General features: G+C 40.5%; 1 long non-coding RNA gene and 1 other non-coding gene across 2 annotated transcripts; both read right to left on the reverse strand.

The window, feature by feature from the left end:
* Positions 1-965: 965 nt before the first annotated feature.
* On the reverse strand, positions 966-7,761 carry LOC133253778 (uncharacterized). The gene is made up of 2 exons (XR_009738424.1): positions 6,409-7,761; positions 966-2,477 (listed from the first exon to the last, which is right to left on the reverse strand). It is a non-coding gene; the product is annotated as an uncharacterized LOC133253778 (long non-coding RNA).
* A 4,594-nt stretch (positions 7,762-12,355) lies between these two features.
* TRNAK-UUU (transfer RNA lysine (anticodon UUU)) lies at positions 12,356-12,429 on the reverse strand. The gene has a single exon. It is a non-coding gene; the product is annotated as a tRNA-Lys (tRNA).
* Positions 12,430-22,699: the final 10,270 nt, after the last annotated feature.

Raw genomic sequence — 22,699 nt, forward strand, 5'->3', positions numbered from 1 at the left:
CGCTTCTGAAATTTATACCAAAGGGTAAAACAATGGAACCATGTGAAAAGATTATGAGTGTATATATGTGTGCATTTGAGTGTATATGTCTGAGACTATGTTTTGCAAAAGTACTATAGAATAACGAACAACTTTAACTCCCTAAATGCTCGCTAACAAGGAATTAATTAAATAAGCTGAAATTTGTCTCTAAGATGGATCATCAAAAAATATTAATTGACAGTGTTGATCTCTATGTGGAGACTTAAAAAGATACTCCTGTTTTTTAGGTAATGTTAGCCTTTTCTTTGCCAACCTCAACTATTTTTTAAATATACACACGACTATGAGATCAAGATTCAGACCACATATTTCCATGCATGTTTCTCACCCCTTCTTTGGGACCATTGTTTTTTATTTAAATTCTTTGTGGGGAGAGCACATTTCTCACCACCAGCAGAGTTTTCTTCATGGCCAAAATCCACAGACATCCAGGTCACTTAAATACTCTAAGCAAAATGGTACAAAATGGCAAGCATGCACAATTTTCCTTGCCAGAGGATATGAAACACTGAATTTTGCAGAATATTTTATGCAACTGATTCTATCCTAGTTGTGAAGCATATAAACTATCTCATAAGATAAAATAGTTATGCCCAAGCTCTAGAGACAATAATTCAGCTTATTAATTAAATCTTTCCAGAATAGGGGAAAATATTCATATGACTTAGGACCACAAAACTCCCAAAAGGCAATACTAAGGATATCATCTACGGGTCTTTTGACCCGTGGGACACAGCGGGTGGGGAGGATCTAGATTACCAAACAATATAAATGATGTGTTCTCATTTTTACTTTTTTAAGTGTACATATGTGAAATGTATTAGCAATGATCATAGCTGAGTGGTACGATTACACTTGATTTTTCTTTTCTCTTTACATAACTCATAGTTTGTATGAATCTTTTATGGTTACAAATAGCACTATTCTTTTTAAGTTGTTTTCTTTTTTTTTTTTAGTTTTCCTTGGAGGTGGGGGAATCACCTTATTGGTTAATTTGTAGAACTCATTAAAATATACCCTTGTCAAAACAACTATAAGCTAAAACTATTGGTATTTCATATATTCTTTAGGACAAGTCTGTTCACCTTTTATAGCCATGGCTTCATTTGCTAGGCCAGAACTTCCTAAACTTCTATGATATTTGTTGTTATCACATAAATATATATGAGAAACACTAGAATTTTAGGTAGGTTTCATTGCTTCAGAACTTTTCAGACTATTAAATACACTAACATAATATGTGGTAGTGGTTTAGTCCCTAAGTCATGTCCGACTCTTGCGACCCCATGGACTGTAGCCTGCCAGGCTCCTCTGTCCATGGGATTCTCCAGGCAAGAATACTGGAGTGGCTTGCCATTTTCTTCTCCAGGTAATCAACATAATATGCAATTCCTCCCAAATTTATTTTGCTCCAGGTTTTTTTTTAAGGAAGTATCTCACAGTATTAATGTTCCAAGGAACAGAGTTAAGCAAATATTCTGATCTTCCTAACCTCCACACAACTCTATTTACAATTGGGTCCCACCAGTGGTACAATTTACTTCTCCGCCTAGAGACAGAGTTCACCTCATTTTCTCAGCCAGTCCTCATTAACCCAAGATCATCAGTGACCTTTGTTGTAAAGCTGGAAATGGAATCCTTTTTTCCATTCCTTGTTTTACTATGCCAGTCCTCAAATTCTGACAAGCTGGACTTCGACATCTTTGAAGGAGTCTTCTTCCTGAGTTTTTTTTCCTATTGTCTTGGCATTCTCGTTGAGTTTCCTTTGCAGCTGTTGTTGCATTGTTAGCTTCCTTTTCCCATTTTGCTTTTCAAATGTTGATTTTCCTTGGAGATTCTGTCTGGCAAATAAGCTTTGGACTCCAAACACTCCCTGGGTGATCTAATTTTCACCTATTATTTTAATAGGCAGCTCTAATAAGTACATGATCCATAGATCATAACCTTCAGCCCAAACCTTTCTTAGTAGTTTACAAAACTACCCTCCTTAACACTCCTCCTGGAAGTCCCAGGACACATCAAAACAAATATATTCAAAACAGAAAAAGCTTTATCTCTCCCCATGTGACATTGGTGCCTACATTAGCAAAGATGTCACTTGTCCATGTAGGTTCCAGCAGCTTCACTTACCTCTCTGCCTCACTACCAAGCCTTATTAATAATCAATTACTGTTGATTCACCTGCTTAATATCTCCCCAAAATTCTACTCCTCTTCATCACTATGGTCATTATCTTAGTTCTTATCACTTTCATTTGTCACTGAAATTATTAGTCTCCCAATTTGTATCTAATTCAATGCTAACACTCAATAAAAATATGGTGAATGAATGATTTTCCTTAAGTCTTGCCCGTCCAATCCACTATCTCCTCTGTGACATGGTGATCATACTAAGGCTTAAACTGGATCATTTCGTCTCACTCTGAAGGGTAAATCCTGCCCCAAAGAAAAATAAAAATTGCATTAGGCACACCAGTTAATGAGTTGACTCTTACACACCTCCCTAGCCTCACCTATCACCACTCTCCGCTCAAAGCATGTCCTCCAGCCAGTGATACTGAATCTGCGCAGCTTCTTAAATGGTACCAGAATCATGTTTCTCCTCTTTCTTTCGTCCTCCCCCAACCTCATGTGAACGTAATTCTTACTCAGCATTCAGGATTCAAAATGGATATCACCACTTTAGGAAATCTCCCAATTAGCCAATATTGAGGTAGGTGTCCTTTCTATAAGACTCTATAGCACTGTATTCTTTCCTCTATTATTACACACCTCACACTGATGAGTTGTTTCCTGGTGACTTGACTGTAGTATCCTTAAGGCAGGATCTATGAATTATGCATCATCTCATGCTCAAGAATAGCTTGGGATCTGACACATAGAAAGCAACTCAGATTTAAGGTCCTCATCTATATAATGGGGGAGATTGTCTTACCAAATTTACAGAGTTATCAGAAGACCAAATACAGAGCTGCCAAATAAAATACACAAAAACTGGTTAAATTTGAATTTCAGGCACACAAGGAATAACTTTTAGTATAAGTATGTGCCGTGCAATATTTGAAACATAGTTACACTAAAATTGTATTTGTTGTATATCTGGAATTCAAATTTAACTGCATGCTCTTTTTTTGTTGTTGTTAATCTTGCAACCTTAATCAAATATGATTATATATAGATGAAAGTGCTTTACAGTCTATAAACATTTCTATACGAATGTAAGCAAATATAAACTCTTCCTCTCAAAATTCATTACAGCTTTGAAATGAATAATGAGAGATGTTTCCACGTCAAGCCTCTGTGATTTTCATCCATAATTGACATATCTTGCTATATGAATGTATTTGCTCTTCCCAAATTAAACAATATTATTCTTGAAAATAAAAGTACATTTCTTGGGGAAATATGGTTAATTCAGGGCTACCAGATACCCAGATGCAACCTGATCACTTAAAATGATCATTACATAGAAGAAGAATGGGAGCAAGAGAAGAGAAGGAGGGAGGAAGGGAGAAAACGAGAGAAAATTACAACTGTGTTTGTATCAAGTAATTTCAAGAGGAAAATCCCTGGGGCTAACTCTTCTTTTAACACTATTTCTACATTTACTACCATACATTTACTGATCTACTAATCACTCTTTTCCACACTGATTAACCTAAATAAATTAATGAAACATCAGTTTTCTAATTACCTGCTTGATTTAAAATGTAAGAACCATTATAAATGTAAACTAGAAAAATCTCTGTCCTGGAAAGAGCTAAGATCCCTAGTTTTTCAACTATTATTCTTACCAGCTGGGTGACAGGCTGTGTCTGTCATCTTCTTTTTTTCTCATCTTTAAAAATGACAGTATATTCAAGTGATTGCTAAATTTTTGCTTAGATCTAACAGTGAAATTTTATGAACTATTCATTGATATCACCATGCAATAGACATTAGAAGAAATAAAATATGTTTTAAAATGTCCTTTTTGAGTATTAATTTATCAAATGAAACTTTATCCAGTGAAATTCACAACTCCCTTCTTCAATCTATTATAATTATACAAGTTTAGGCCACCCACAGACAGCAAGTAATGCTACCAAAGTTTTAGTGGTGGCAGAATCATAATGCTTGAAATTTCAATAAAAGTACAAGAGATCCACACTGGTGATGTTCAGACAGAAGAACATGTCTCCTCCCCCTTCTCCTCTTCAATCTTCCAGGAGGGGAGAGAAAGAAGACACTAATTTGGAACTGAGCTTGAATGTCACAAGTGCAGGACATTAGGAACAAGGACAATTACCAGAATCACTGGACTGGAAGAGATTTAAGAAATCATCCTAGACAGACACAAATCACCCCTGGGAAACTGATTCCCTTGCAAGTTGCAAAGTTAAAGCACAGATGTTCCTGTTTTGCACATACCAACATCACAGAGGAGGCTCCCTGAAAGACAACTAACCTTAAGTATGTGAGTGAAGTAAACATAGTTTGCTCTGCTCATTCTTCTCGTATCTTTTTTTTGCCCTCACTCACTGAGCCCCACAAGCTCTCAGAATATTTGGGCTGGTGATCAGGAAAGTCTTAGGCTTCCCTTGTGGCTCAGCTGGTAAAGAATCTACCTGCAATACAGGAGACCTGGGTTCAATCTCTGGTTTGGGAAGATCCCCTGGAGAAGGGAAAGACTACCCATTCCAGTATTTTGGCTTGGACAATTCCATTTAACTTTGTTCAATGTGGGAGACCTGGGTTCGATCCCTGGGTTGGGAAGATCCCCTATAGAAGGAAATGGCAACCCACTCCAGTATCCTTGCCTGGAAAATCTCATGGACACAGGAGCCTGGTGGGCTGCAGTTCATGGGGTCGCAAAGAGTCGGGGACTACTGAGCAACTAACACTTGCTTACTTACTTACTTCAGGAAAGTCTGGGGAAAGTTTCTAAGGTGCTTGAGGTGATTCCTGGGAAAGAGATGGAGTCAGCTAGTAAAGACAAAGAACATTTGAGGGAGATGTTGACTGTTTGAGAGACTGTTCACCTCCTTTGCTTCTGCTGAGTCTTGCAACCTCCCTGTTGTAGAACATGGCCCTCCTCCCCTTGGTTGCACTTAACAGGGAAATGCCATCTTCCTCAACAGTCCTGCTTCTTGGGCCATCATGATTGGCCCAGGTGGAAAATGACATCAGATGGGCCAATCATATTCTTTCTTCATGATTTTCTCAATTTCCTTCAATTAGAAGGAAAAGAATGTCGAGTCTTCAGTTCTTTGATGGTGAAGCAAGGAAAATGTCAGGCAACAAGCTTTTTGCAGCCATATTCAAGGCCACAGGGAAGAAGTGAAGTCGCAGAAGAGAGAACTCAGCCAACAAGCAGACAAAAGCAGAGATCACTGGCAGCTGGAGAGAGTCCTTGCTCTATCTGAGGCTGGGTTGCACTTGTATTCCTGCCCTTCTCTGCTTTGCTCAATTTACGTGACCTGACAACCCCTCCTCTTCATTCTCTGGGGTTTTTGCAAGAAACTTCAATGATGATATTAAAGACTGAGGGAATAATATCAACTAAGGCAAGAAGCAGTGGCATAACCACTAAAAAGTCTAATCTGGGTCCGCAATCTCTGACTCTCTCCAAAAGACTGGGAATATATGCCATACTATAATAAGGTAGCCAGAGTATGCTTTTTTCTAAGGATTTATGGCATCATTAATTTGGGAGAGGTCTTTACATGAGCAGAATAGCAAAGTCTGAATTATGGCAGGAAAACTTTGATAAGTACAGTAATGTATTTGGTATTGATTATACTCTCATGGATATTTGATCTGGAATTTATAATTTGGCTATTCAACAGTTCAGGAGGGTGGGGCTTAAATTGTACTGTGCAGTAGACAGAATTATGAATTACCCACGGGCCACTTGCTAGAGCTGACTTCACAGTCTGTGTTCTGAGAAGAAATATGCATGCTTACTCGGGCTCAGGAAACTGCCTGATAAAGCCTTCCTTCTGGAGATTCACAATGCATATTAACACATAAGAACAGAATCAGTAAATAAATCTGCTTAATTTTGTGTAACAGTTAAATAAGCAAACTTATTTGTACAGGGAAATATTTGTTTTATTTTTCTCACACTGAACAAACCTCAAAGCAGTTTGCCCTTCACATCAGTTTGTATTTAATACCAGTAAGGGAAGCTTACATATTAGAATATTAGATATGACTAATATTTTAGGTAGTTCCCCTTCCTCTCTAGTCATTGAGACTCAATGGAAAATTAGATTATGTGTTCCAATACCATAAAATCACAGGCAAATTTTAAAGAGCCTCCAGTAAATTTCCTTTCTATTCAAGTACATTTTTTTCTTTACTTGTTAATGGTATTAAAACTTACCTGTGATTCATTGGGAATTTTATCTCTGATTTATACTAGAACCTTTAAAGCCCAAATGAGCCCACAGAATGCCTGAGGTATGGTGGTGTTAGCTTTGGCCCCGGAAGAAAAATGGAAAACAACAGGATTCATTCAGGAAGTATTTGATAAGAGAGTAAGCGCAAAGGCAGGTAAGGCAAGTAAGGGAAAACGTGGGTCCCAGATGTGGTAGTTAAGATGAAGACAGGGACATGGGTACAAAAGATTAAACAAATGCTAGCTGGCCAGCCTGGGAGGGGGTGAAAGAGAGCCATGGCTATGATGGAGTTTCTGGCCAGACTACCGTCTGTGTGGTGGACTGAAAATCAAGCAAGCAATTTCTCATTGCTGTCAGAAGCAGGAATTCAGGCCCAGTAAAGAGTCAGAGAAAGGAGAAATTCTCTCCTTCTTGCTGGGCCAGCTCCTTTTTGATATCCTCTCACTGTCATACGATTCTAGAACATCAAGGGCATTTAAATCAGCACAAGGTGACAGAAACAAGAGCACAGAAGGAACCTTCTCATTCACAGATAAGCACGTCTACCCGAGCATGGAGAATCGTTTAGAACCATCCGAAACCAAATGAACTGTCAATACACACTGGATGAGAGCTAGCAGAGGCAAAAATTGTAGTCCGTCCTGCCTCACCTGGGCAGAATAAACACAAAATGAAATCCACTAGCAAGTACTGAAGATGCTTCAAACTGACAAGCTTGCTTTGATGATGTGAAGGATGAAGGATTAATTTTCTTTTAAAAAAGAGTTTGTCACATAATAGCCAGTAGTACTAAAGTGTTAGAAATAATGACAAATGGTTCATAAATAGATTAAGCAACTATATTAAATAGGATTTTAAAAACCCATGAGGTGCCATCCTTTGCTAAACTGTACAAAATTTTATAATATTTTAATGACTTGACAGTATGATAATACAATCAGGATTTCTAGAATAAATCATTTCTGTTTTGCACTATTGAGAATATAATCCAAAACTTTTCATGAATTCTACTTGACTATATTCAAAAGGAAATGCCATATTCAACCATATCCAGAATATAATGGAAAAATTCTAGGGTAAACTCTAGAGTAAAGGTGTTTTCTTTATTATTTTCTAAATAAATCTTTTAAATATATTTAGTAAATAATTCGGAGAAGGCAATGGCACCCCACTCCAGTACTCTTGCCTGGAAAATCCCATGGACGGAGGAGCCTGGTAGGCTGCAGTCCATGGGGTCGCAAAGAGTCGGACATGACTGAGCGACTTCACTTTCACTTTTCCCTTGCATGCATTGGAGAAGGAAATGGCAACCCACTCCAGTGTTCTTGCCTGGAGAATCCCAGGGACGGGGAGCCTCGTGGGCTGCCCTCTGTAGGGTCGCACAGAGTCAGACATGACTGAAGCGACTTAGCAGCAGCAGTAAATAATTCTTCTTAAAAATATATATATATTGCATCCTTAGTTATTTTATGCTATCCTCAAAATTGCTTATATACTATCATGTTTTATCTCCTAAGTGATATCTTGATTTCCTAGGGAATGAATGATTGAAGTAAAAATGTATTCTGTTTTGTTAATGCTTTCCCGTGAATTAGGTATATGTGTATGTATCTCATGTTGGAATCTCAGTTGCTTTCAACCTGCCATTATTCACACTTTATCAGAATAATACATTCTTTGTAAAATAATTTTACTTATTTTGTTGGCAATGCAGATTTAGGAATAACCTATTCTTTATCAGCTCCCAATAAGTTAAAACATATAATGACATTAAAGAGTAATTTGGATATTTTACTGACTTTATATTTTGGCAATGTTTCATGCCTCATTTGCCTGAAAACTCATTAGGTTAGTGCAACACCATGTTTTAATGCAATAGGTTCAGACTTATTTTCCCAAGTAAGTTGAGCCCTGCTTATTTTCTGTACTTTCATGCTTGAGTTAATAAATTGCAAAATTTCCCTCTTCTGTTTGCTCTGTTTTCCTTTATATACCATTTGTTGGAGGTTCTCTATTTTGAGAAAGAGGGAGGAGATGAAAAGTAAATTATCCCCTTGGGTTTGTGAAATAAAGTTTGCCTCTCTACAATCTGCAATCTCAATCATTTCTTATATTTGCTAAGCCTTCAATTTGTGACAAGTATATGCACTAAAACTAGCAGATCAACAAGGAAGAAACCAGAAAACAGCGATTGGAAGGGTGCCTGATGAAGACAGCAATGGAGATAACATCCTCTCAGCAAGTGTCATCACTAAGCAGTGAGGGTTTGAACACCAGGAAGGCAGGATACGTGGGCTTCCTTGGTGGCTCAGTGGTAAAGAATCCACCTGCCAATGCAGGAGACATGGGTTCGACCCCTGGGTCAGGAAGATCCCCTGGAGAAGAAAATGGCAACCCACTCCAGTATTCTTGCCTGGGAAATCCCATGGACAGAGGAGCCTGGTAGGCCATAGTCCATGGGGTCGCAGAAGAGTTGGACACAATTTAGCAGCAGAACAACACCAAGGCAGAGGACTTTACCCTGTCCCAGCACATGGTCCCAGGAGATCTGGGCCTTGGTTTCACAGCCCTATAGAGGGCATATTTTAAAAGACTGGGATGTATCTTGACCTTCTTCCTGGTCATCCAGCTTCATCTTTCTTATAATTAGATTTTGCTTGAACTTAACTCAAATATACTTTCTAACGGAGAAATTACTGAACCAGTCTAAATCAAAGTTTCATCTAAATGAGTCTTGTCATCTGGCCAGTGGTCTCACTCTGCTGAATTTAGGAGGCATCTGAGAGTTATCTTAATTATGAAAGCTCCACCAAGCTCTAATCATGACATATAAAAGTCAACTGCATCTCTTAAGTACCTGAACTACTTTCTCTTTAGCTTGTCAACTTTTCCAAACTGTACACCATCTCTCTGGCCCTCATATGCCCCAGCTCTGGCTGGAGGTCACTCTATTGTACTCCCAGCCCAGAGCTTCAGCTCATCCTGACCCTAGTAGGAAGCACTGCCTGACTCCCATTAAACCAGTAATTATATCCCACCTCTTAGTCCTCTTCACGTGACCTGCCTTTTCATGTAGTGTGGTCTTAGCTTTCCAACAAGATAGCATGTGCCTGTGATATCTCTTTCATCTTTGTACACCCAATAATGCCCTAAAAAGAGTACATGCTCAATAAAGTCATGTGAATTTGTTCATTTCCCTCATTTTACAGATTTCTTTAAGACAAAAATAGGACATGAACCTTCGTACTTTTCCCTCCCAGCTCTAACTTCAATTCACATCTATCATCCATCCCCATATTATCTTTCCAAATGAGATTTTTCCCCATATACATTTTAAAGTGAAAGTGAAAGTCTCTCAGTCATGTCCGACTCTTTGTGACCCCCTTGGACTATACAGTCCATGGAATTCTCCAGGCCACAATACTGGAGTGGGTAGCCCTTTCCTGCTCCAGGGGATCTTCCCAACCCAGGGATCAAACCCAGGTGTCCCACGTCACAGGAAGATTTTTTACCAGCTGAGCCACAGGGGAAGCCTCAAAATACTGACGTGGGTAGCCTATCCCTTCTCCAGCGGCTCTTCCTGATCCAAGAACTGAACTGGGGTCTCCTGCATTGCAGGCGGATTCTTTACCAACTGAGCTATTAGGGAAGCCATGGACATTTTAAGAACCTATCCAATTTCACCATAGCTCTAAAAACTGGTGTTTGTCTCCTATAAGTTTGCCAATCCCTAAGAAAAACTTAGAAAGTCTCTCTCCATTGACATGTCACAAATATTTTCTTTCTTTCCTCATGGGGTTGTCTTCACTAAACATGTAAAAATCTCCGGTCCTCTTAATGGTATTTTGGTTATTCACTGTTATCCACTGTTATCCTATAGTTATCCTACACTATCCTACTCCTTCACTAAACATGTAAAAATCTCCAGTCCTCTTTATGGTATTTTGGTTATTCACTGTTATCCACTGTTCCCCTATAGTTATCCTACAAGTCAGAAAACTGAAATATGGCAAAAATAAAATTCCACTAAACTTGTATCACCAGTTTCATGCTATGATGCCCAAGTCTGCTGTGGTCATGAACAGCCACTAGAAGGGACACACAAGAAAACACAAGGGAAAAGCACAAGAAAACAAAATTTGTTACACTCATAGGCCCTAGAGATTAGCAGGGGGTGGGGGTGGGGCTTTACTACATGCCACAGGGTCACAGGGGTAGTGCCAGAATTGGTCAGGTAGTAGAAAATCGAAGCAAGGGGTGTGCTTAGGCCATGGCATTTATGTGTGTTTCTACAGGAGAGATAAGGCAGGACAAACAGCTTAGATTTGGCTGGTTTGAATACTTCAGTGTGCTCTAAGTCATACATGTGATCTCCAGGTCCTAGGGCCTGCCCTGGGATGATTAAGGCTGAACAATAGTGCCTCCTGGGTGTATGGGCCAGATAGAGGAGGCATGGCCCTAGATTGGTCCAGTGGATCTCAAAGGCAGCCTCAGCTGAGTCCTTCAGTATCTAAAAGAACTGGCGAGCCCTGGGAGGGGCACTCTCTCCCCAGACAGAATGATTTTTTAAGGTGTCTAAAAATCATAATATGCAGAATGTAAAAAATATGTACAGTCCGTTCAGGAGCACTCCACATCAGCAATTGAGATGGACAGCAGTGCTGGATTCTGGATTCACCTGGTCTAACTCAAATGGCAATGTCTTATCTGTGAGGTGTTGGGCAAATTAATCTCTCTGTTGATCATCTTTATCGATAAAATGAAGCAAAACCTGTAGAGTTGTCTTGGGAATTAAATGAGATGATGCATACAAAACACTCAGCCCAACACCCATATCAAGTAGACAAATTTTTTGAAGTAAACTCAGTGTTTGCAAGGGGAATGGGAATTAATCCAAAAGTTTAAAGAAGGAATTGAGTCAGAAAGCAGAGGCAGAGAGTAGCTTCATACCAAAGAATGATATGGGATTAAGCATGGAACCCTCATCAAGTCACCCCTAAGAATTACTTTTTGTCTCAAATAAGTTTAGTACCTTTTATTACATAGCTCTTTATAGTTATTTTTTAAAGTGTTTTTATATGCCTAACTGTGCATTGTACTATGGCAGACAGAGTTTACTATTTCTACTTTCTGGGTATGGAAATTAAATCTCAGCAAGGTTAGCCTGAGTTGTCCCTGTCACTAATAAATGACCTTCCAAAACTAGAGTTATCTGAACACTTGTCCCAGGATTCTGTTCACCATACCAATCTGTTTCAGTAAATCACTTTCTTTCCATTTGGATCTTAGGTACTACTATATATATATATATATATATATATATATATATGAAGAGCTAAAACTGTCCGTTAAAGGTAAAATATGATATCTATAATGCCTGGCTGATATTTCAATATTTCCTCCATGGACATAAGATTTGGGTTGGATTTTTGTCAGAAATTCAAATAACTTAAAGATCGAGTGATTGGCCAGCACTGTGCTGGCTAGTATGGAAACACTAGCCTCAGGTGGCTATTGAGCCCTAGAAGTGAAACTCCCAGTACTTTGGCCACCTCATGCGAAGAGTTGACTCATTGGAAAAGACTCTGATGCTGGGAGGGATTCAGGGCAGGAGGAGAAGGGGACGACAGAGGATGAGATGGCTGGATGGCATCACCGACTCAATGGACATGAGTTTGAATACACTCCGGGAGTTGGTGATGGACAGGGAGGCCTGGCGTGCTGTGGTTCATGGGGTCACAAAGAGTCGGACACGACTGAGCGACTGAACTGAACTGAATGTGGCCAACACCTCATGTTGAAATGATAATATTTTGGATATAGTGAGTCATATAAAATATATTATTAAAATGGATTTTCCGTCTCTAATTTTCATTTGCCTATTAGAAATTTGCTTGTTTTTACCATGCTTCACAGCTTATGAGATCTTAGTTCCCCAACCAGGGATCGAACCTAGGACCTCGGCAGTGAAAAGCACCGAGTCCTAACCACTGGACTATCAGGGAATTCCCTAAGCATTTTTTAAATGTGCTAAGTGTTGTTTCTCTTGGGTTGGGGTCCATGGGTCACCAGAATCTGAAAGCTATGTTCCCTCTCCACACCTTTGCGCCCAGAGCTCTTTGCTACTGCAGCAGCATTCTCCGTGATATAAGGAGACGGAACTTTCTCAGGATGGGTAATCAATACAGCGCCTTCGTAAGAAGCAACGGCCAGGACCTCCTTGGTGGTCCAGTGGCTAAGACTCCAAGCTCCCAGTGCAGGGAGCCTGGCTTCGACCCCTGGTTGGGAAACTTACATCCTTCCATGCTGCAACTAAGAATCCACATGCTGAAACTAAAGTTCCTGCCTGCCACATGTAAGACCCAATGCAGCCAAATAAATAAAAACCTTTTTTAAAAAAAGAGAAGCCATTGTCTCTGTCCATATACCACTTCAATAAAGCAGGTTGGTACCTACTACAGCTTGGTGGTTATTCTAGGGAGTAGCATTTGCTCAGTATGTGAAAGACCAGAGAAAGTCTGCTGCTAAAATAATTTCTTGCCAGTTAACGCAAGCAATATAAGAAGAGGAATGTTAATTTTTTTTCAAACTATCATCATGAAGGAAAGTACCTGAAAAAATTGAGTATTTTACAGAAAGGTCAAGGACTGTTAAAATTAATTGTACTTGATAGCTGCATGTCAGAGTCTTCTTTCTGACTCAAGAAGAACCTATTGCTAGGAGCCCTTTGAAGTTCTGTGGGTAGATATAATAGAAATGGATTGTGACATTCCTACCTACTAATTTAGCAGTGAAATGTTCACAATGTCAAATGTGAAATTAATAATTACACTACTTTTCACCATTGATTATCTGTCAAAGAGAACAAAACCATGTCAAGCAGAAGCAAAGTTCAAAGATGGAAGCATCTGTGACACCAGCTCTCGTCCCTGTATGGAACAGCAAATCAAAGGCAAGATCAGTACGTTTCCCCAAAAGTTAATAGATAAATACGTGCATGCTCAGTCTCATCAGACTCTGTGACCTCATGGGTTGTAGCCTGCCAGACTCCTCTGTCCATGGAATTTTCTAGGAAAGAATACTAGAATGGGCTGCCATTTCCTACTCCAGGAATCTTCTCGACCCAGGGATCAAACCCACAACTCCTGTGTTTCTTGCTCTGGCAGGCAGATTTTTTACTACTGCACCAACCGGGAAGTCACGTAGTCCTAGGGTAATAAGACGTTTAAATTAACTTAGTATGCAGACTGCCTTTAGCTATATATTTAGAAATTAATTCTGTCATATTAAAATATAGAGAGATCTAAGTTAAAAAATCTCGGGTCAGAAAACAAACTTCTGTAACATAGATTCATCCTTACCTGTATAATATCCAGCTGACGCTAATAAAGAGTCAAGTCAAATTTCCTACTAGCTACACTAATGCTGCTGCTGTAAACCTCGGTGGCTCAGAGGTTAAAGCGTCTGCCCACAATGTGGGAGACTGGGGTTCGATCCCTGGGTCGGGAAGATCTCCTGGCGAAGGAAATGGCAACCCACTCCAGTATTCTTGCCTGGAGAATCCCATGGACGGAGAAGCCTGGTGGGCTACAGTCCACGGGGTCGCACAGAGTCGGACACGACTGAGAGAGTTAACTTTCACTTTCTTTCACACTAATGCTAAGTCGCTTCAGTCATGTCCGACTCCGTGCGACCCCATAGACGGCAGCCCACGAGGCTCCCCCGTCCCTGGGATTCTCCAGGCAAGAACACTGGAGTGGGTTGCCATTTCCTTCTCCAATGCATGGAAGTGAAAAGTGAAAGTGAAGTCGCTCAGTGGTGTCTGACCTTTAGCAACCCCATGGATTGCTGCCTACCAGGCTCCTCCGTCCATGGGATTTTCCAGGCAAGAGTACTGGAGTGGGGTGCCATTGCCTTCTCCGAGCTACACTGATAAAGGAACTCAAAACATTGATTGCTTCAGATTATCACACTTCAGTCTTGCGGCCACCTGTGGGTTGCCTAAAAGGTAAATTAAGCCAGTTACCAACTTGGTGTTTAACTGTAAAAAATTATATCCTTCAGGGTTTTGTGAAAATACAAGCCACTTTATTAATAAAGTAAGTGTCCCCTATGTAATTTGATTTGTGATCTGCCAGAAAGGTCCCTTCCATGAAAAATATTTTACCAATGGATTATGAAATTTCTTCTTTAACAAAAGTCATCCATATAATCCTTATCCCTATTAGCAGTATTTGGGGCATCAAAATACTTTATCAGAGTGGGTTTGTCAGGCAGCCTCTTTCCTAGTCTGAAGTAAAGAAGTGAGACACTACTGCTGCTGCTAAGCTGCTTCAGTCGTGTCCGACTCTGCGCGACCCCATAGACGGCAGCCCACCAGGCTCCCCGGTCCCTGGGATTCTCCAGGCAAGAACACTGGAGTGGGTTGCCATTTCCTTCTCCAGTGCATGAAAGTGAAAAGTGAAAGTGAAGTCGCTCAGTTGTGTCCGACTCTTCGCGACCCCATGGACTGCAGCCCACCAGGCTCCTCCATCCATGGGATTTTCCAGGCAAGAGTACTGGAGTGGGGTGCCATTGCCTTCTCCGAAAGAAGGGAGAGAGGTAGAGGTTAAAATCTAAAGAGAGTAGGGTATCATTTCAGAGGGATTAGAAACAGGAGGCCGGGAATGCTAAAAACAACAGCATTCTTCAATATTTTCCCCAGAAAACGGAGTAATCGTCTTGAAAAGATGGCTAGGGTCTCAGGCTCACCTTGCATGAATCACATTAAAGACAAATGTGTACTTTACATTCATCATGGACTTAAACTCCAATAGATCATCTTCTTAAGTCTCTGATGCTAAATCATTTTTTAAAGAATACTAAAGAGCTTTGTGTTGAAAAGGAAATCACCTGGGTAACAATTTCAAGATGCCAAGATTCTCAAAACCCTGCTTTTATCACCAGCTGAAAAGCCAATAAGTCTTAATTGTCTCTAAACAATCTCCAGCTGTGTAACCTTCTTTCCATGCAGGATCCTTATAAAAGAGAGGCCTATAAAATAGTTTTCTAAGTGCTGTATTTATGCTGGGATTTAAATTTCAATTACAGAGAGAAATTATATCTCCCATTTGATGCAAATGCATTTGAACACATTATGACTATAAAAGTAAAACCTGCTTAATCCTCTCGTAAACTTAGTAATTTTATAAAACTCATATTGTTTCATACACATAAAATGTGCATGACAATCAGCATTCTAAACAGTAGCCTAAGTCAGAAACACATAATATTCATAATATTCTCAATGTTTTCTCCTTCCATTTGCTCGGTATAACAAGCAGGGTGAAATATGCCTCTCATATTTTAAAAGTGAAAATAGGGGTTTATAATTCTATGATTTCTGGATCTCATGAATTTAATGTTCTACACAAAAGGCATTCAGAACTACATTTCAGCACAGCAATATTTCCCTGCGTCTAACCTAATTTACCATATCAATCTGGACATTTTTAAAAACTAAGAAAACACTTCCTTCTCTACTTAAAACACTCAAATTGTTATGGAAATCTAACAGCTCCTCAATTCTTCCTCTAATCACAAACCAAAGTGGGGACCTGGAACACTCTGGAAATAATTTGCTGCTGTCCCTATGTTCTACAGGCCAGTAAACATTCCCTAAGTACTACTAAGGAAAGACCACAGTTCCAGGGAAAATGGAGAGAATTTGCATCCAGAGGTGTTTGGGTATGCTATTCTCCAGAGGGACTGATATTCAGAAGAAAGGATTTGACAAGTCCCTTTGTTCATAATTCAAATCATCCACCATTCAAATCAAGTCCTGAGTTAGAGACACACTTTCTGACTTCAGTCCTCTTCCCTCCCACAGTCCAGGAAGCCTTGTGCAGGCATGCTAAGTCGCTTGAGTCTTGTCCGATTCTTTAGGACCCTATGGACTGTGGCCCACCAGGCTCCTCTGTCCATGGGATTCTCCAGGTATAAATACTAGAGTGGGTTGCTATGCCCTCCTCCAGGGGATCTTCCCGACTCACGGATCAAACCCAAGTCTCTTATGTCTCCTGCATCGCAGGCAGATTCTTACAAGTGCCACATTGGAAGCCCCACAGGAAGCCTGCTGCTGCTGCTGCTGCTAAGTCGCTTCAGTCGTGTCCAACTCTGTGTGACACCATAGACGGCCTCCCACCAGTCTCCCCCATCCCTGGGATTTTCCAGGCAAGAACACTGGACTGGGTTGCCATTTCCTACTCCAATGCATGAAAGTGAAAAGTGAAAGTGAAGTCACTCAGTCATGTCTGACTCTTAGAGACCCCATGGACTGCAGCCTACCAGGCTCCTCCATCCATGGGATTTTCCAGGCAAGAGTACTGGAGTGGGTTGCCATTGCCTTCTCCCCAGAAAGCCTGAGGAACCTCCAAAACCATGAGACTTCTCGGTCATATCCATTTCCTCATTTTCTCACTTTCACAGGCAATGGCCTTTAGATGACATTCTAGATTTGAAAATGTTGGGTGAAGAGCCAAGAAAATTGAGAATAAAGGCAAAAGAACTTTTGCCCAAACTTTCCTTTTTTAATCATATACTTCTCTAGAAATACTAAGGTCAGTGTTAAAGAATTATAGTATTTATTCATGTTCATGTTTTAGGATGGTTTTCAGAATAATATATGTGTGGCATATAATAAAATGAGAGATTAACAAGCAACCTAAAAATAGTATCTGTTTTATTGCTTTGCTCACTATTACTAAGGAGAACACAAACTCACCCTCTTAGAACTCATGGAGTTATCTTTGCCTAAAAAATTGGAACACACGAGGGAAACGTTGCCATTCACTAACTACAGAACAAAGAAAATTCTGCACATCATGCCAAGATATTATGCAGGAGGTGGTGTTAACAGAGGAAGCTTTTATCATGAGAAAGTAGAAACCCCATTACCTCCTAAGTTAATAACTGCAACCTATAATATGAAGTTCTATTTTAGTCGAGCTTTGTATATTTTTAAAGAGTAAGAAAAGATCATTCGTCTCCCTTTCCATGAACCGGGCCACACAATCAATCGGTTGCCAATGCCTTTTCTTTTTCATAAAGAGAAGGCAATAATAGTCCTATAAGGTTGACTCCACATGAATGGACTAAATTCATAAGAATGGAATTTTTTTCACAAGGAAAAGAGCATCCCAGCAGTGTAGGCAGAGATTAATATCTGAGAGTAAGTAGACCACAGACCATTTGAGAAATTTTGTTTCAAACATTGTCTCTAAAGAATGATTTCAACAAGCCAGAACAAAATCCATCTTTTTAATCTGTAGTCACACCATGTAAATCAGGCTTTCTACGGAAATGCATCAGTCTCTCAGGAATGATCAGGGATTGATGATACACACATTCTCTGACAGTGCTGCTGAGTGCCAGGCAGGAAGGAGACCTGGGCTCACACTAGCCCACCTGCTGGGGCCAGGCGAGAAAGAGGAAGTGATCCTTGAAGCAAGCTTCAGGCCAAAGTATGACACTGATGCTACAGGCCCCGAGCCACATGTGGGTCTCCGTGTCTTCCAACAATCTTGCTCAGAGAAAACAGGAAAGACCTCTGTATACATTTATTGACCAGCCCAACTCATGTAGTTCTGCAAACCTTCTAATATCCTTAGTGGAACACTGTTTCCTGTGAGACATGGCATGACAGGACATTTCTGTGATGTAACGGAACTTTCTTCTGTTCTGAGGGGCATACTCTTGTGACTTTTCACAGGCACGTCCAGAGGCTCATTCCACTGGTCTGGACATCAGCAGAGCCACTAAAACAATCAACAGAGAGCACGCTGTTGAAGCACTTCTCTGGAACAATACAAAGGAGGAGGCTTTACTTTTCAACTCTGTAAGCCCAAGAACAGGATGCGCTGAAAGGAATCTCACTCTTGTAATGCAATAAACCCCATACATTAAATTAGTTACCTCAATTATAACTTCACAAAGCACAAAATAAATAACACCCACAGTGGTTATACTTTGGACCTACTGTTTAACTGGCAATCTTGTTTTTTTTAATTGCTTTACAATGCTGTGTTGTTTTCTGCCAGACATCAACATGAATCAGCCATAGGTATACATTTGTCCCCTCCCTTTTGAACCTCCCTCCCACTTCCCTCCCCATCCTGCCCGTCTCACAGTCATTTGTCAACAAGTCTTCAGTAAAAATCCTAGCCATTAGGCTGGGTTTCCCTGGTGGCTCAAATGGTAAAGAATCTGCCTGCAGTGCAGGAGACCTGAGTTCAATCCCTAGATCAGAAAGATCCCCTGGAGAAGGAAATGGCAACCCACTCCAGTATTTTGCCTAGAGAATTCCATGGACAGAGGAGCCTGGGGGCCGCAGCCCATGGGATCGCAAAGTTGGACACGATTGAGTGACTAACACTTTCACTTTCATATAAGGCTAGGATAATGTTTCTGCCTTAGTTGTGAACAAAATCTTTTCTCTCTTTTACTATTTTTCTTTTTAATTTGAATTAACCTTACTATTAAATACCACCCCCAAAACTGTTCTAAGCAGTAGAGAATACATAGTAAGGTAAATGTTACATATACATATACAGAATGCTTTAGACTGGAGTAAAATGGAAAGATTTCCCTACCCATTTCAGCTAGTTCCTGTGAAAATGTGCTAAGAATACTAAAAGGAAGGGAAAGAGTGAAGGAGGGAGAGAAAAAGGAATTGATTTTCAGGTCTGCATTGTATCCACCCTGCTTCCCACGTCTCTCCTATGATAACTTTGCTGGGTTTTGAAACCCTTTCTTTCACCTTGTGCCCCTGCTACTGTTGCTCTGCCCCACCCACCCACCCCACTCCCCTTGATAGGCACCTAGGTTTGGATTCACTTTCTGTGCTTTGACTTCAGTACTGCTCATCCAGGACCTGACGTCACCTCTCAATGACCACCCACTTGTGAGACCACAGGATGGAGGCCCCGAGACCTTTCCCCACCACATCCCTGTGGGACCAGCCAGAAGAGGAGACTCTTCTCCCAGTTCCCATGTGGGGAAAGGACTGGGCAGACTACAGAATGAGAATCTCAGTGAGACTAAGGAAGCCAGAAGGTGTTGGTTCTGCCTTTCCTAGCCCCATCCAGTTGCATGAATTAGTTCCTTCTTCAGGGGATCTTCCCAACCCAGGGATCGCACCTGGGTCTCCTGTACTGCAGGCAGATTCTTTACCAACTGAGCTACAAGGGAAGCCCTAGATTGTACTACACTTAGCCCGAAATAGTCCCTGTGTCCAGCATACAACCCAAACAACTATTAAAAGTATCATTTCTCCAGTACCTCAGATCTAAAGTTAAAATAATCTTGCTACCTAAATTCTAGCTTTCCTATTCACCTCAGTCACAGCCTTCTCCCAACTCCCTCTACTACTGCCTTATTCTATACTCCAATTCCTGATTCCAAGCAGGTTTCCAGTTGGACTGGAGTTCTACCTGGATGCCAAATGCCTGCCTGTAGCACTAGCAACATACCCAATTCCTAACAACCCTCGCTCACCCAACATAATTGCCGTCACCTGATAGCTTTGCTGCTGCTGCTAAGTAGCTTCAGTCATGTCCAACTCTGTGTGATAGCTTTGGATCCAGCCTCAATCCAGACTGACCCTTGGTGCCAAAGCACAATCACCACAATGACTCCAGTATCATGAAAGCCAAAAACTCCAGCCTCAACCATGAGTAGGAATTATAAGGTATTAGCACCAAGCCTTGCCTCCTTGAACCTTGTGAATGACCTCCTGATCTAAACCCCCCACCACTCTTACCAAGTCTGTTCTCACATCCCTGGCTCTGCCCAGTGCTAGCTTCCTCCCCTTTCCTTCATACTATGCCTCCTGGTGAAGCCAACATGGGTTATAACAAAAACATTCAGAGAACATTGTTGTCCAAGATGGAAAACAGGTTTCAGATTTCATATGTATTGTTTTTCTGAATGATGATAATAAGATCTGGAACTGAATATCATTTAAATAGAGTCAAGAAATTTGAAGATAAATGTGTGACAAAGGTCTCTGTATAAATACTAAGCCCCATGTGACACTGGGGATGTAACAGGGAGAAAGATAATTATTGCGATGTTCACATGGTGAATGGGTAGGGAAACATGATCTGGAGGTTGGTAGGTGGGGTAAATAGGATTCTAAGATGACCTCACTATCTCCAACCCCTGGTGTTACTCCAGTGATTGTGTCACATTATACTGCATAAGAGATTTACAGATGTATTTAAGTGCTCTAACCAGCTGACCTTAATTTAGAAAGGTTATCCAGATAGGCCACACCTAATCACATGAGTTGAAGAAGGCAATGGCACCCCACTCCAGCACTCTTGCCTGGAAAATCCCATGGATGGAGGAGCCTGGTGGGCCACAGTCCATGGGGTCGCTAAGAGTCGGACAAGACTCAGCAACTTCACTTTCACTTTTCACTTTCATGGATTGGAGAAGGAAATGGCACCCCACTCCAGTGTTCTTGCCTGGAGAATCCCAGGGACGAGGGAGCCTCGTGGGCTGCCGTCTATGGGGTCACACAGAGTCAGACACGACTGAAGCGACTTAGCAGCAATCACATGAGTCCTTTAAAAAAGGAGTCCCTAACCCCTGGGCCACAGACTGGTACTGGTCTGTGTCCTTTTAGGAACCCAGATGCATAGCAGGATGTAAGAAGCAGGCAAGCAAGAGAAGCTTTGTCTGTATTTATAACCACTCCCCATTGCTTGCATTATCACCTGAGCTCAGCCTCCTGCCAGATCAGTGGTGGCACTGGATTCTCATAGGAGAGCAAAACCAACCCCATCTGAATCTTCCCGAAACCACCACCACCCCCTCCACCCTGAGTCCATGGAAAATTTTTCTTCCACAAAACTGGTACCTGGCGCCCAAAAGGTTGGGGACTTCTGCTTTAAAAACAGAAAGTTTTCTCCAGCTTGGTCCAGAAGAGGAAGTCATAGAGTAGAAGAGCAAGAGGACACAGTCCACAAGAAGTTCTCTGTTGCTAGCTTGAAGAAAGGGGGAATCACATGAAGGACCTAAAAGCAGCTTCTAGGAGATGAGCTGGACCCCTTTCCAATAGCCAGAAAGGAAGTAACCTCAATCCTACAACCACAAATAACTGGATCCTGTTAACACTAAGAATGATCTTGGAAGCATGTAGTTTCCTCAGAGCCTTCTGAAAAGAACCCAACTCATTCAATACCTGGATTCTGACCTTGTGAGACCCTGAACAGACGACCCAAACAAGTTTACCCAGACTGTGATCTACAGAACTGTAAGTTAATGAATGGGTGTTATTGGTTATTTGTCACATAGCAATAGTACACTATTACAGTGGGTGACAGTGACAAGGATGGGAAAAGACTCATGGATAAGTGGCATGAGTATCACAGGGAAGGAAAGAACTCCAAGAGATTTAGAAGCGCCACAGGTGATTCCAGTGTGACATCAATGTTAAAAAACCTTTGTCCTATAGCTTATGTGTTTTATACATAGGTACTACCGGTCCTCACATAGTTGGGATCATCATTGTACACTAAAATCTGAACACTAATATTAGATTCTAAAATGTAGAATGTATTTTTCTCTTGTTACAAATTTTTTACTGTAGCCCACTACGTTTTAAGAAACAAAATTAGTAGTATCAAAAGATATTTTGACAAATTTATGCTGTTTAATTAATTTGATTTTAAATATGACTGTGATATATAACTAAGTAGACATATAGATTCATAAAATAAATGAGCTTTCAGCATTTTATCAGTATTTCCTTCTCATCAAAGAGATTTCCATATGTTTCATGAACTGTATATGGGTAAAACAATTTATCATTTGATGATCTTGTTTCTATAACAAATCTAAATTAATTAGAGACAAATATCACTTCATACATGAATTAAGTCAATTATAAAATTTTTTCATGTAAAATTATGATCACAAGTTGAATGCAAGATTATATTCTGCACTTTTAAGTGGGAATGGAGAGGTTTTCCTTATGATTGTGATATAAGAGAGCATCTGCTTCAACAAAAAAAATTTTATATCAATTCATGGTTCCAAATGAACCAAATAAAACCATTATCTCAATGACTTGCAATTTATAGGACTTTTAAATCTCTATAATTAGGCAATGTCAAGGTGCCCTTAGAAATAGCCTGGCATTTCTGAGTAATAAATAATCACTCTGAATTTACTTGCAATTCACTTATTCAGGCAATTTTTCACTAAATTCCCTGTTTTAAGAATTCACTA

This window comes from Bos javanicus, chromosome 9 (assembly GCF_032452875.1).
Source record: "Bos javanicus breed banteng chromosome 9, ARS-OSU_banteng_1.0, whole genome shotgun sequence".
NCBI lineage: Eukaryota > Metazoa > Chordata > Mammalia > Artiodactyla > Bovidae > Bos > Bos javanicus.